This window comes from Oryzias melastigma, linkage group LG12, assembly GCF_002922805.2.
Source record: "Oryzias melastigma strain HK-1 linkage group LG12, ASM292280v2, whole genome shotgun sequence".
Lineage (NCBI taxonomy): Eukaryota > Metazoa > Chordata > Actinopteri > Beloniformes > Adrianichthyidae > Oryzias > Oryzias melastigma.
The window spans coordinates 15778994-15791640 of record NC_050523.1 but is presented as its reverse complement, the minus strand read 5'-3'; the positions used below and the strand labels follow the sequence as shown (position 1 = coordinate 15791640).

The 12647-nt window shown below is 37.7% G+C and overlaps 1 protein-coding gene across 1 annotated transcript in view; it reads left to right on the top strand.

Annotated features, from left to right (window-relative positions):
* Positions 1-12647, top strand: part of si:dkey-112m2.1 (transmembrane protein 132C) — a 213916-nt gene that overhangs the window by 145584 nt on the left and 55685 nt on the right. The window lies entirely within an intron of this gene.

Here is a 12647-nt window from a genome sequence, read left to right as displayed (position 1 = left end):
ACTGTCCTGTTCATGCCTGTCTCAAGCTCGGTAAATTCAAAGTTTCAATAAGACCATTCAGTATAAAACTTCTGACATAAAAATAAATAAATAAAGGACCAGATAGATATATGTGTAGATGAACTGAACAGATGTGGTTTTCCATGCTTTTTAGGGGTACAAATGGAATTGATACCCCAAACTCTCAGCACATCCAGCCTTGCCCTCCATGATATCCTATCTGCACCCCATAGTTTGCCTGTTTCTTCGTCCCTTTTTTATTAACAGGCTTGAATTTTCTATCATCCCTGCTGTTTTTGTTTTAACTCATTACCAGTTGACGCTCTCAGATGAACCTCATCTGGTTTTCTGTTTTGTGATTTTTTTGTTTTCTGTTATGTTTTTATGTTTTTTGTTGTTGTGTTTCTCACTTTGCGTTCTACGTCCTTTTTTTCTTTCATTTTCTTACATAAACTGTACTGAAGATTTTGTCACAAAGTCTTAGGTCATCCTGGTCATGTTATGATGCACGCCTGTACATGACCTTTCACGGAAAGTGAGTTCTGTGCTCATCATTCCTTCAACATCAAAATAATTTTGGATAAGCTCATTGGTCTAGAAGAGAATTGTCCATCTTTGACTGGAAAATGATGAGTTTTAAGTCACAATTGTATTTCAGAACCTCTAAAAATGGTATTCAACACTACGTACACTGCTGGACACTCAGCATTAAAGGGTTGGACTGGAGGTTAAATACAAAATTGAGTCCTGGGGTTATTGTAGCCTACTGCTTCATCAGGGCAAATTAAATGAAAAAAATCAGAGAAAAAATGTCAAATGCTTTGGTGTATCACAAGCTGGAACACACCTTATAGAGCAGGGGTGTCAAACTCAAGTCCTCGAGGGCCGACGTCCTGCTGGTTTTCCAGAAATCCTCCCTTATCTGCTTTTGATTACCTGGATCAGGTGTGTTTGGCCAATAAAGAGCTTCAATTTCAGCTTGGTTGGAAAACATGTATATAGAAAAATAAATTCAGTGTAATGGTTCACAACAGTTCATACAAAGTGGATTTATCTGGACTTTTCTTTCACTGTTTTTGTTTTTAATACAGTATTTTGAGTATAAAACCTTCTGTATGTCTAATTTAGTGAAAATGTATTTAGAAAATACTAATTCACTGTCATTTGAGGAAAAATTATTTAAAAAATCTGCCACAAAAGGCTAGATTTTTTTTTCAACAGCATAAGAACAATTTGACTTTAAGATGTGGACTCAACACTTGCTTTTTTCTTGTTACCACAAGTGCGCTCCTCTTCTGTTTTAAGATAGCTTGAATCCTTTATTCTAAAGAGTCCTCAGTGCTGTGTTAAGTGTTTTATCCTTTTTTAATCATAGTCGTGGTATTGAGCACAATTATTCAAATTTTTAAATATCTGGCTTATAAGTTAGATTTCAGACCGATATCATAATGTTTACAAAATATCTTCAAATTAAAGAATTCAATAAGTTTGTTTTTTAATCACAGCATTTACTGACTGACTTATTTCGTCCTACCCAAAGGAATTCCTGAAGCCTCTACCAGCTGTCATCAAGTAAAATGCAGGAAGCACCCTGGACAGGTCACGAGCCCATCACAGGACAAATCCATTTTTGTTGTAAGGAGGAGGTGGGGGGGCTCAAAAGGTCTACGTATAGATTCCACATTAAAAGCCTCAGCTGGGCATGAAGCCAACCCTTCCCCACTCGGAACAAAGGCTGCTCACTGCTCCATCACTGTGCAGCCCTAAATAGTTTTCATTGCTTAAAATGCACAATAATCACACATGAATGAACAATAACACATGATTCTGTGTGTTTATGCTGCTGCTGTTTTCAAGAGTCCTGAACACTTTTTTTTTTAAACAGAACTGAGTCAGTGAGCTTTTTAGCCTCTGTTTCACACATTTCAGAGTTGCAAAGTTTTTCTCATGGGCAGGCTGAGTAATCAAAAGTGTCAGGAAAAATGCACTTATAGTCATCAGTTAGTAATTCAAACTGCAAGAGGAAATGAACCCAAAAGGAAAAGTTATTTATTATGTAATGACAGAAATAGGAGTTTTCGTGGTTTATTAAAGCCACAGTATTTATGAAAGATGTTTTGTTCTTAAAATGTTCATTTTCCAATGAAATGAAACAAAATTTGTTTTGTCATTTTACACGGGTGCATTCAGAGCATTTATCCAATCATCTTCTGTATTTAGATTTTTCAAGTAACATATACAGGAGAGGACATGTAAAAACGTGTTGATTTTTCACGAAAAAGGCAAACTTTTGTATATGAATCCACCTGTGGGAGAAATTCCAGGTGGCTCATCGGTGCTCCTATTCTTGGCAGTGGACCTCGCCTCTGGCACGTCTCACATCTCCAGCTGTCCCCAGCCCATCTGGATGAAGCCCATCTGCTACACTATTTCAACATGTAGTTGTAGAGTTAGATAAGCCAATTCTTCTTTAACAGTCCTGGTAAATCGCCTCTCTATCCTGGGATAGGATCTCTCCCTCATGTGGGCATCCCTTTTTTTTCCTGAATCAGGTTTTTGTAGGAGTATTTCCTCACCGGGAAGGAGGGTCTCCAGGCAGGGATAACCAGTTTTATTTAGTCTGTTAAGTTTACCAATTAGCTGTTGTTTATATTTTATGACCCACCTTCTGATTCTATAAAATTACTGGCATGAAGCAAATGAGGCAATTGTTTTTGTGATATTGAGCTATTTAAATAGAATTGTATTGAATCTTAATCCAATATGTTTGTAGTAGAAATTGGTCATAGAAACTTGTGTAGCAACACGACACAAGAGTTTTGAACGCGGAGCCCCAAAATGTGTGTTAATGCGCATTTTCATCAAATTCTTATGTGGAAGTGGTCACTTCAACATGTGTTGCTGAAGGTGGTGTGAACATATAGTTTTAGTTCCGGCCAGTCCTCTCTAGTGACCATCTATAGACCAGGAAAACCCCAAAACCCATAGTACCAAACAGGTCAACCCCCTGTACAGGTGCATGTGACTAAAACTGGCCACGCCCATGTAGAGGAGATTTTAGAAAGTGTGACTTTAGGTTGGATTTAGTTAAAAACTTCATAATCATAATTAAAACACCTCCAAGAACTTTTATTTTTTTTATTTTTTTGTCAAGGGGACTTTGATCATTGCAAAAAACAGACAGTTAAAAATCTTGAAAGCATGTGAAGGCTTGAAAGTTATGTCAATCTATATATCATTCTATGATACAGATTAGATAAACGACTATATTGTAGACCACGATTTTCTAAAAACAGCTTTAAGTTAGTCATCATTTGATTTTTTTGGTGTGACACATCAAGATCTGCCCCCATGAACTACAGTAGCCGTATATGTAGCAAAAAATTCTGTCACTTATCCACATTTCGCTCACGTCTGTTGGAGCAGCGCTTAATGAAAGTTAACAGATTCCCAACGAACATGAGCCGATGTGTTCCTTTTTATCCAAGTCGCTCCTTTGTTTTTAAATGAAAAGAAAAAAAGTAGCAACCAGTTTCTTAACTATTGGAAGGAATACGTAACTTATAAAATATCACAGCGATCATGCAGTTTCTGTTATGAGCCAACCTTGCATTGTTGCATGCTTTTGTAAACCTAAAATCAGCCTCCATTAAGACCTTTTTAGCTCACTTGGCATCCAAGCTTCTTCTGCTCGTCAACAACAGAGATTATAGCAGAAAAGGTCAGAGTTCATGCAGTCAACAAAGTTTTCTGAACCTTGAAAAATAATGTGTGTTGAATAGGGTTGAGGTAAAGATTTACCACATCGCAGAGCAAAACAAAAGTGAGCGCAATATCTCAGTTTAAGGCTGAAAGACGTAATCAGCAGATGCTGTTTAATCTCTCCTAAAGTTAAAAGGAAATCACAACTTCAGATGGCGCCTGTTCTTACAGATTTTGTTAAGAACGAAAAAGAGTGCGAGATCACGCCATGAAACGCCTGGCACAGCTTCCTTCAATTTCCTTTTAAACGAGGAAACAGATTAAATGCTGCAGAGAAAAACATCAAGATGAGTGAAAGAATTTGACAGAATATGTGGCGCAGACAACTGTGTCCCTGCAGTCGGTTTACAATTAACTCCTATGATTAGCTGCTTGGGTCCTTTGTCTGAATAAGGAAAGCAGAATATAAATGAATATATAAATAAAATCATATTTTAACATATTTACAGGTAATTCTTTGTATGTTTCAGTGAACAATATACAAGATAAGAAATAGGGTAAGATTGGTAAGATTAAACAATCATTGACTTTTTCTATTAAAAATTAATTTATTTGCTGCACATTTCACTTCTACCATTGCATGAAGTAGCAAAGCAGCAAAGCACGGACACACAGCTGATCATCCAGCCGATATGGACCATACTGGCCATACTGTCAATATATCAGTGCATTCATAAAATATTGAATAAATAAAATAGTTCATTAATGTCTTATCTATACTTTGGCTGCATATTAATTATAACTGACTTTAGTCTTTTTGATGCTTGATTTTTTTCAAAATATATTTCACATCAATTAGCTTTCATTAAGCACATCATATTATTATTGCTTCATAATATATGATAATCCACCCTTTGAAAGCTCTACTGGTCATGTTGATGAAAAATGTTCAGTTCTGGGTTTTTCCATGTTCAAATACAGTATTTCAGACACGTTTTCATTTTTGTTTGTGTATCTGTTGGCTCCATTTAGCATTTTCCATTTAAAAGCCTTGACAAAAAGGATTACTAACTGGATAATGTATGAGAAAAAAGAGCCTCTAATCAAGCGGTTACTGTGGAGCAATCAGAGAAGCCCATTTAATTGAATGGGTTTACTGTCTTGGACTCCACAGTCTCACTTCCACAAAGCAGTGCTTTCACTAATTTAAAGGCAAGCGAGAATCAAAAGTTTTCAGTGTATCTGAATTAAAAAATAAACTCGTAGTTGTGATTTAGACGACGATTCTCTGAAAGGACGCTTAGACTTATTATCTCCAATCATGAATAATTTGTGAATATCTGAGCACAGAATACGAGAGAGGAGCCAAGGTTGAAAGCTTACACAAACAGAAAGCTCTTAGTTTGTCTTTAATAACAAGGACTCATCACCTGAAAAGCGCGTTTAGGCCATTAGAATGGCTCTATGTTCTGTTGCAATACCCATTAGTTACCCAAAGCCCTTGATTTAATTAATTGCCCAACGGGTCTCTGGCATATCATTCACCCTGTCCTCTTTCATCCCAACTGTGCACTTAGAATAAAGACAGACACTGCTGCAGAGTGGAGCATGACTGGTAAAAGAGACTGCAGGTCAGGTCAGCTCCTGTCTTATCCTCTGCAGGAGTTCAGCAAGTATGTCATCAATCTCAAATCTGCAAGCACATAATGAGCATTTGCTTGTATTTTTGCTTACAAGGATGTTACATTAGCATGAAAGCTCAGGTTGGCTGTGGATATGCATGAATGCAAAGCAAAGAGGAGGCAAAAATCCCAACTTATAATGTTCAAATGACACACTCCCCTTATACCTCATTTGCAATATCCTGCTTCTTAATGAGGCAGCTATAATTATAAAATTTAACTTACTTTCCATGAAAATGTCTCTAAAGCAAACAGGCCATTACAAAAATGGTTAAAGACTATAGGAAAACGGATTTTCTTTCAGAATTGTCATTATCTGTAGTGTGTATTGCCACCAGGCAATGGTTGAATTGGTGCTTTAGAGCTGTAATGAGATCAAGTGGCTTGAATGAACATTGAGTGGTGGATTCTTCTGCTCTATTGCTGCTTTACAATGTTAAAAAATAATGATAAATTTGTTTAATTTACCATGTATTCAAACTTCTTCAATCCATCACATGGGGAGCATTTTAAACCCTTTATTTAAATACTTTTTTGGCATTTTTGGTTATGTTATCCCATCAGATCAGTAGATGTACATATTTATGTTTGCTTTATTGTTTATTATTTTTTACCTTTTTACCTTTGAAACAGTTCTTGTGTTTAGTTTTAAGCAGATTTCTAAGAATCCAACAAACTGTGAAACTTTACAGAAAAGTGAATTAGATATCTCCTCAGGCCATATGTGTCAAAGTCAAGACCCGGGGGCCGGATCCAGCCCTCTGGGTGATTATTTCCGGCCCACCAGATCATTTTATATTTTTGTTATTAATGGGTCCATTTAATCTTGCACTGGTAACATATTGCAATACATTCTCACATCTCATATTAACGCATGGTTAAGAACCCTCCCTGCGTCAAAAATGTACGTTTTGGGTGTTCCCAACTGATTGTTTTTTGATTTCCAATTAAATCAAGGCTCCCCAACCTCCGGGCAGCAAACCGCTAAAGGTCAAGTGTCAGTACCAGACAGTCGCGCTGGACGCAGATAAGACGCGGACCTGGCTACAGTTAGGGTGCCGGCACCGGCCCCGTCTCAAGGTTCAGTCCGTGCTAAAACCTACGGTTTTAAAGTTTAACAAATTTAGTTTTAGTGTGTTTTGGATTCTGGCCTCCTGTGCGATTGAGTGTGACACCCCTGTTTAAGGCTGTCAATGATAATAACTCGTCTGAATAAGTACATGTAATAACCATGCCTTTATTTTCCTAATGTGAAGACTTTCTTTCTAGTATTTGCACCGCCAAATATAGACTGCCTGGCTCACAAAGGAAAGCTAACAAACATTTAACAAAGACAAGCCTCGAGCAGTTTACCTCTCAAAGTTGAAAGGATCATGGATCTTGTCCCAACACTGTCTGGACTGTTCCCACAGTGCATTTCTGCTGCTAGCCAGTTGGAGAAAGGTTTACACTAAAAGCCTGGCGAGACAGTGCTTCAGCACTTACACACAGTGATGCAAGCCTGCAAACAACGCTTTCTCAGCTTGTTACTGAGCGACGGCGCCGCCGTCGTGCCCCTGACTGACAAGACACCACTGAGGGGGAAGCCAAACCAGTAATGTGAGGCACAAAACCAGAGTTTTAGAGTTTGTTTTAGGTCTATGTGACAGGAATTTTGTTACCTGTCCCAGTCTGCATGGGTCCACCAGGTCCCTATACTGCTGGTGGGGGGGAAAACTTTCATGGGGAAATTCTATTAGTGGTGATAAATGAACTCCATTATATTTTTGTTGTTTAGTTTAAAACTCAGGTTTTAGCTTTGCTGACCTAAAATGTATTATATGAAGAGCTGTAATGCTACTTTCACACCAGCCTTAAAAAAAACGCCCATTCAAGCAGACCTTTCCAATGAAAAGTCTTGTGTAAACATTGGAAAATGCACGTTTCAGGCATACGCATTCAAATCTTGCATTTTTTGTTTAGTCAATTTTTGGGCTCTGCATACAAAATACATGACTGTTGAACACACGTTTGAAAGTTAAACCAGTTGAACTTTGACCAATCAGGGACTCTGATTTGCGTAGCATCCTTTTCACTTCACGGAAGGGCAAACCATTTAAAAAATAATAAACAGTTATTAATAATTGTGGCTTGTGTCCAGCGGGAATTATATGATAGAGAGCTGTAAAAAAAAAAAAAAAAACCTGGAGCAAGATTCACAAGATTTGCACCACTGCGTCATTTCACACCATGTCTCTTCCAACTGCAAGCACATGTGCTAATATCAGGTAGCAACAGTCCAGTGTGAACACCATATGCTAAATGTGTGTCAAGAATATGCGATTAGCAAGTTTTTGAATATGCATTCACACTAAATGCAATTTGCGCATCAAATTATCGATAGTATCGACACCAAGGTAAAGTATTGACACTACCATGATGAGATTGATACTTTTGTTGCTGGTTTTCTTTAATACGTACAGTGTGGAGCTTAAATTTACTCACAGAGTTCATGCAAGCGCAGTGTCTAGTTGTCTTGAGCAGTTGTCTGCAACATTGTATTTCTATAAAAACAGTTTACCCATGAGTTATTCATCAATAACTCAATGAGTTATACATGTATAACTATAATTTATACATTTATAACTCAATGAGTTTATAAATCAATAACTTATTGAGTTCCAAATTTATAGGTCAATGAGTTATACATCAATAACTCAATGAGTTATACATGTATAACTCAATGATTTATACATTTATAACTCAATGAGTTATACATCAATAACTCAATGAGTTACACAGTCATAGCTCAATGAGTTATTCACCAATAACTCAACGAGTTATACATCCATAACTCGATGAGTTATACATTTATAACTCAATGAGGTATACATCAATAACTCAATTATTTATACATTTATAACTCAATGAGGTATACATCAATAACTCAAGGAGTTAAACATTTATAACTCAATGAGGTATACATCTAAAGCTAATTGAGTTACATATTTATAGCTCAATGAGTTATACATCTATAACTCGTCTAGATTAGTGTATGCTTGTGGCGCTGTTATATGAATATTTCATTGTGTTTTTCCTTTATTAAAAATGTGCACAAGTTACTGTAGTCTTATTTTTATTGTATCATGTCATTATTAATTTACATGTTCAATGTTTTATATGTATTTTCAGTTTGTTGTAAACAGTTAATCTACATGTTTATTTTCCAACCGTCTGTGCTTTATTACACAATTAACAAAAATATGTCTATTTCCAAAATTACTCTGCAATCACAACATTTAAAGGAAATAGTATCCGTATCAATATCGGCGATGCTTACCCTGTACTTGGTATCAGATTGATGCCAGTATTTCCAGTGTCACCCATCCTTACTATTTGGATGAGGGGCAAATTTTCTGCTCGGCGCTTGTCTAAAAATGTGCTCGTTAACTTGACACCTCAGGTCGGTGTGGAAAAACGATCAGATCCTCCATTGTGTCGGTTTTGGAATCCACCCGCTGACCATGTCATTGACCACCTCACATGCCCAAAGCTGAGTTCCTTATTGGTTGATGAGACATGTTGTCTTCGCCATAGTTCAGGTTTTTTAATTCTGGACATTCCGTTTCGCACAAATAGCAATGCTGCTGGTCCAACACACCATGCCCGACGCTTAAAATGTGCTGCAATGTACGTTGACTTAAGATTGAAACTGGACGCCTCTGCCACCCAAATCACTCTTCAGTGTGAACACAGCAAAAGAGTTTAGCCAATGCAAATATCATATATTGAGATTTAAATGCTTCACCGATGTAGCGTTAGGAATTACTCCCACATGTAGGTGTGAATCCGCGTAGCCTCAGATACGAAAATAGGTTAAAGCAACAAGCAGTTTTCCAGCTGCTGATGAAATCATGATTTAAGCATCAGTGAAACCGAGGCTTGTCATTTTGAGTTTGCCCCAGCCATCTGCTGAGGGAGTGACATGAGCCTCACAGGGTCTTACTTGGGAACAAAGGAGGAAAGCATGAGTGTGGGGAATGGAGAGCTTGTTTTAGAATATAACGATTAGCATACGTGCCTCCGAGGATTGAGAAAAATAACAATTCTCAAATAAATAACCCATAGAAATTCTAGTTAGGAAAGATTGCTTTTGCGAAACATTGTTATGTCTCCATGCATGATTTCTTTGCAGCCGTGTTCACTGTGTATTATATTTTTATTGTTATGGGAGATCAAGGGCTGAGCTGTAAAACTCACTAGCTGATAATTCAGTATTAATGTTATCTCATCAGGTTTCTGTATTCTATGTTAAAGAATAATAATTAAAGGAGGACAAAAGGCTCTATTTTTTTTGTTTTTCTCTCTCCACAGTGACACGAGTTTGATTCTATAATAGCCTATATTACAAATTAGAAGATGGGTTGCCTGAGCAATACAAAAGCTGGTGCAAAATTCATTAATGTAATGTGAAAGTGAATGGCCATGTTACTCATTTATTTTAGCTACATTTAAAAATGAGCTTATCCGTAAGAAACTTAAAATTATTTTAAAAATATATAGACTTTCTCATTTGGTTTCAGATAACATGTTTTCTTAATTTCATGGATGATGCCTCCATTTATATAAGTTTTTTTTACTATAAATAAAAAGAGAAAGACTATTGACTTCAAGATTGAATCTTAATTTCAGAATGTCATTTATGGGTGTCGTACTCCATTTATCCAATGGGTGAGACTTTGAAGAAGGCGGTTCCTATTTATCTCATTGATTTAACTTCCTAACAGAAATAAACTAATTGTAACCTTGTTGTCTAAAACATGTCATCATTGTCTATTGCTTATATATTCATGAGCAAAAAATACGTTTTTTTAATCATCTGATTAACAGTCTTTCATTGGAAGTCAATGTTAAACAACATTGACTGTATATAGAAAACAGCACTGAGTGACCCCCTCCATAGGAAGTACCCACTGGTTCCAAAAAGCCAAAATCCTATAGACTACTAAAAATTCTCTGCCAAATTACTGATGCGTAGCAGTGGGTGCTGTTTCGCTGTGGCGACCCCAAATGGGATAAGCCGAAAGGTGAACAAAAACAATTCTTCCATTCTTGATCTGTTGTTCTTTTTTTTGTTGTTGTTGTTTTGTGGGGTTTTTTTTGTTTTTTTTTTTTTGTAGTGCAAGTTATTCTAAGTATAAACTGGCCAATCGCATCCACAATAAAAGTACGTGGTCACCTGTTCGAATTATTGGATTTACAGATACTCCCGAACCTGCTTTAAATTGGTAGGGGTGTAGACTTCCAACAAGCTCACTCCTGATTTCAAGAGTGGTTGCCATAGAAATGTCAACTCTGACCTACTTGGACAAATCAATTTGACGATTTCTGTCTCCAACATGGCCATGTCGTTGCAAAAAACAACAACTTGACTTAATTTCATCATTTTCCATGGGTGACATCACATGCGGACTGCACGGTGGCGCAGTGGTTAGCGCTCTTGCCTCACAGCGAGAAGGCCCCTGTTCGAATCCCGGCTGGGGGATTTGGGACCTTTCTGTGTGGAGTTTGCATGTTCTCCCCGTGCATGCGTGGGTTTTCACCGGGGATTCCGGCTTCCTCCCACCATCCAAAAACATGCTTCATAGGTTAATTGGTGACTCTAAATTGCCCCTAGGAGTGGATGTGAGAGTGGATGTGTGTGTGATTGAGGCCCTGCGACAGACTGGCGACCTGTCCAGGGTGTACCCTGCCTTCGCCCTTCAGTAGCCGGGTTAGGCTCCGGCACCCCCACAACCCCGAAAGGGACACAGCGGTCAGGAAAATGGATGGATGGATGGACATCACATGCACTAGGTCCAGTTCTCATATACAGTCAATGGAATAAAATTCAAAAGGTCAAAGGTCAGTTTCTCCTTTGCAATACACTCATGCACAAACATCTCACATTTTTTGGTCAAATTCTAAGTTGATTTCATGGTTGTTATTGTCTACAATAATAATATTCCTATGTATTTTCTGTGCTGCAAGGATGAATTATGAGAAGGGCATTCACATTTTCATAACTCTGTCCATAATTATAAAGTCAAATATCACAGCAACCTTTGTCCTAATTGACTAATTTTTATTAGACAAAAAGCAATACCTTTTATTAAACTCTAGCTATTGAGGATATGCTGCACATATATTAACAATTTTCAAATCATTTCAACATATGATGATTCATTTTTCCCCATAGTAGCTTGAGGCTCTGCAAAAGGCTGATCTGCTCCTATTACATCCCCATACTCACATGTTGTCTTGCTGTAATTCTTGTTGCTCACGTATGCATCCGTTGTAATCATCATTTAGGTCAATTATACAGTGACTCTATTAGTGAAACACCAGGGGAGGAATTAAAAAGCTTGAGAATGCCGCATAAATCCCGACAAAAGATATGTATAGAATGATTATTTCATTCAGCTCTTGAGTGTGCTACAACCTTTATGCTGAGTCCATTCGAATATACGTTGCTTGAGTTAGTGAATACACATGTCAGTTAGACAGCCGTACTCCAACCCACACAGTCGTTAGGAGGCAGAGCCATTGACAGAACAATGATGAGTGAAGATTGAATAAGAAAGAAGCTCGATAATCAGCCCTCTTCAGTTCATGGGGAGAGGTCAGAAGGCCTTGTGCCGTTCGCTCTGATTGCACCGAGCTTCGCTCGTACGCCCAATAAATGCACACAATCAATGGCCAAACCAAGAGGGAGCTTGCAGGGTCGCATTTACGACTTGACTTAAATCAAAGGTCCCCTCTGCTCAATCTGATTCCAATGGGAGAGCTCTCTACATACCAAAGAGTTCACGCATGTCACTGACCTGGTCGCACTGGACATCTTTATGTGCAGCATCCATCTATTTAAGTTTATCAGTTTAACCATTTCTTTCACTACATGGGCAAATGATATGTCTTGTATTTTGTTCAGGTAGCACAAGAGAAGCTTTCACCTTCAGTCTGGAAAGATTCAAACATCCTTGTTCGGGCAGGATAATGCGGGACAAAAAACATGCAAATGTATGTGTGCCTGTGACAGCTTGCGCATGTGTTTTCCTGCGAGTCCTTAAAAATATGAATGGTTTTATGAATGCACAGTAGTTTAGATGATGGATAACAGAGACGAAGCAATTACCCTCCCAGTTGGCCTAATTTGAATGAAAACTACTGTTTTTCTGTTTTGGCTTACAGACGGTAAAGGCAGTATACAAATCCCTGTAAAAAAAAAAAAAAAAAAAAAAAAAA